The following is a 3,861-nucleotide window of genomic DNA, read 5'->3' as shown; positions in this document are numbered from 1 at the left end:
ATTCTTCTTCAACAGTTTGCTGTATAGTTGTTCGTCTATAGCACAGGCTGCTTTTAGTTATATGAGCTGTCAATTTCAAACAACCTGAGAATCAGTGCACTGTAAAATGCAACTGAGGTATCAACATCATAAAATACAATCTTCAGTACTGTTAGTATTTCTTCTTCAGTATTTCAAGGAAACAATATGTATTTATTTAGTATTTATTTATTTAGAGCCAGCCTGTTCAGCCCTGCCTGGGACAGATCCTCCTGTTGGTCTGCCTGCCTGCCACCAGCCAATGATCCACAGATGAACTGCAGCCTGCTGCCACTGGGAAGGAGGTGAGAGTCCCTTCCCCACCCACTATTGGAAACACCTGCGGGGGGGTGGGGCCTGGCTTGGCTTGGGGTTCCACCAGCCCAAGGCAGCCAGCCTGGTCAGCCCTGCCTGGGACAGATCTCCTGTTGGTCTGCCTGCCAATGGTGAGTCCACCCTGGTGAGCTGCCGCCTGCGGCCACTGGGAAGGAGTGAGAGTGCTACCCCCCCCACCCCGTGGAAACACCTGCAGGGGGGTGGGGCCTGGCAGCTGGCAGGGGTTCCATGGCAGCCCACCTGGTCCTGGTGGTGAGAACCTTGTGCAATAAGCCTGGCCCAGGGTATATCTGGTTGCTCTTAGCCCTGGCACATATGAATAGTAGGAGTGGTGGGTGGGTTAGTCTAGAATGGTTTTTTGCTACCTAGTAGTAGGGTGGGGTCCGCTTATTGTGGAAATGATTGGTGAGGGCTATAGAGGGGTCTGGGAGGAGACGGTTGAGCAATGGGGAGCACCTATATGGGGGCAGGGGATCCCAGTGTTGATGGGGCCGGGGTAGATATAGCGGTAGGAAGTGTATATGATAGAAGGCGATGAGGGATATGGTTATGCCCGCTCGCCTTCTGAGGTATCGACCTATCCCTAGGGACGGCCCAGTGGCAGGGTTCAGAGGTTACTCTGCTTTGTCTCTGGTGTTGATTAATGCCAGGTCCATTGTAATGGCCAGCTGTGCTCCGGGATTATCTCAGAGCCCAGCAGATGGACCTAGCCTGCGTCCACCCGAGACCTGGGTGTGCGAGGGTGAGACCCGTCGCATGTAGGCGAGGTCACATCACCAGGAACTGCGATGCCTCCTGAGTCTGAACACAGGGCCGGGGGGGGCGGTGTAACCAATGTTCATCCGAGATTCCATTCTCTTCAGGGCTGCCCCTGTTCCAGAGATCACTGGCCTGGAGTGTGTCGGCCTGGAGTGGTTGGCCTCAGAGAGGATGGCTGTCCTCTTGGTGTACCCGGTCGCCCAGCAAGCATGACAAGGGACAGTCTGCCGCTTGGCTACTGCAGGTGGTGGCCCGGACTGGGCACTGAGGAGTTCCCCAGACTTGTGTCTTGGAGGTGACTTCAATGTCCATGTCGGCCTTCCACCCTCAAATACAGCGGCTGCTGCCGGACCTAGTGTCATCCTTAAGCGACACTGGGCCTCTCCTTGGTAAGTTCTGTATTTACACCCATGAGAGACCGGTCACACACTGGATCTGATTGTTTGGTCTGGGGGTTGATATGGTCATATCCTCTATAGATAGAGTGCCATGGTCCGACCATTGCTTACCCTGAGGGTTCCGGATGGACTTGCCATGTCAACCCGATCCTAGGCCCGAGGGGGCAGATTTATGCCCGCCAGCGAGGAGACTTATGGATCCAATTGGTTTCCACCATGCTCCTGCGGGACCTTGAACCCGCCGGCACACTCGATGCGCAGGTGGAGGACTGGACCTCCCGGCTCTCCGATGCCGTCGGGGCTGTTGCCCCCCAGCGTCCTCTTAAGCCCCCGTGATAGGCTAGGCATCCCTGGTATACCGAGGGAGCTGCGTCATATGAAAGCAGGGTGCTAAGACGACTAGAAGCCCGAGTGTGGAGGAGATCTCGTGACGGCATTGCGCGAACATCTTATAGGGCGTTTATAAAGAAAGCCTATGAGATAGCCAGCAGAAGGAAGCGAGGAGGGCTTTCTTCTCCTCCCTCTCTTGCGTCTATAGCTCCCACCCGACTCCAGTGTTCGATATAATTAGGTCCTTGACCTCCTTATCGGAAGGGTCTACAATTTGTGGAATTGGTTATTAGCTGTGAGGCATTCATGAGCTTTGCTTGCGGATAAAATCACGTCGCTTAAACCGCCCAGGACCTCCCATACATTATCTACAATTGGTGAACTGGAGGCTCCCTTGCCGTCTTCAGACTGGTTGGCCCAGTTCTCACTGCTCTCCGAAGCCCGCTGTGGGCAAGGGCAGCAACACTGTTAGACCTACTACCCTGTCCTCTGGATCCGTGCCCCTCCTGGCTCATTAAAGCTTGCCAGGCGGAACTTCTGACCTTATCTGTTGAACATCATCAATGAGCAAGGAGTCTTTCCGGATGGGTTGAAGGAGGCAGTGGTCCGCCCACTCTTAGAAAAGACCATCATTAGATCCTGGTGATCCTGGCCAATTACCGCCCCATATTCCAGATCTTTGGTTTCTGGGGAAGGTAAGTGAGAGAGTAGTGTTGGAGCAACTGGGAGCTTCCTGGATGGCGCGGTGACGCCTTCGACCCCTTCCAGTCCGGCTTCCGTGCACAGGCACGGGACGGAGACTACTCTTGTCGCCATCACAGATACACTCCATTATGCAGCTTGACTGAGGCGGATTCGAGCTGCTGGTTTTATTCCCAGATCTTACCGCAGCATTGTATAGTGGTCGATCCACGACCTTTTGACCCACCATACAGCGTGTCCGAAGTGCAGGGCACTGTCCTTCCAGTGGATTGCCTACGTTTCTCAGACCCCAGAGCCAGCTGGAGGTGTGGTGCGGGGATGAAGCCTCTCCCGGAAGTGCCAGCTTTATTGCGGAAGGAGTACCCCAGGGGGCACTACTATCCCAGCTATTATTTAACATCTATATCACGACCACTTGCTCAGCTGATGCGGAGTTTGGAGCTGATCTGTCATCCAATATGCCATTGACGCATAGCTCATTCTGTTGATGGAGGGGGGAGCGGTTGCAGCCCCCTCTTGACTCTACAACGTGTTTGGAGGGAGGTAGCTGGTTGGTTGCAGCAGAGCAGGCTGAAACTGAATCCATTCGAGGCAGGAGATCTATAATAGCTGAGCCATTGAGGTAGAGGCTCGGGATTTCCAGCCCCGCCCGTGTGGGAGGGGGCCTTATTGGCGCCGGCCTCCTCCGCTCGCAGTCTGGGGGTCCATCTGGATTTGTCTCTTTCAATGGAGACCCAGGTGGCCCATACAACCCGGACTGCGTTTTTCCATCTTCGTCAGGCCCGGCGGTTGGCCCCCTTCCTCTCCCAAACGGACCTAGCCACCGTGATCCATGCAACGGTCACCTCCAGGCTAGACTATTGTAACTCGCTCTACGCGGGCCTTCCCTTGCGTTTGATTCGGAAACTAAAGCTGGTCCAAAATGCAGCTGCGCGCCTGCTCACAGGAGGCGCCTTTAGAGAGCATATCCAGCCTGTGTTGCGCCAGCTGCATTGGCTCCCGTTTGAATTCCGAATCATCTTCAAGGTGTGGATTCTGACCTTCAAGGCATTACGCGGTCTGGGACCCTCGTACCTTCGGGACCGCATCACCCCATATGTCCCTACTCGGCCTCTGCGTTCAGCAGAGGCCAATTTGCTGGTGGTCCCCGGCCCCTCAATGATGCGGCTGGCCTCCACACGGGCCAGGACTTTCACAGCGCTGGCCCCGGCCTGGTGGAACACCCTCCCACCAACTGTCCAGGCCCCACAGGGCCTGTAAGACTGTGTTGTCCACCAGGCCTTTGGAGTGTCCAGCCGCTGATATGGTGCCCCCCCCC

This window comes from Sphaerodactylus townsendi, linkage group LG05 (genome assembly GCF_021028975.2).
Source record: "Sphaerodactylus townsendi isolate TG3544 linkage group LG05, MPM_Stown_v2.3, whole genome shotgun sequence".
NCBI lineage: Eukaryota > Metazoa > Chordata > Lepidosauria > Squamata > Sphaerodactylidae > Sphaerodactylus > Sphaerodactylus townsendi.
The sequence above is the reverse complement of the archived record's forward strand: the minus strand, read 5'-3'. Positions refer to the sequence as shown.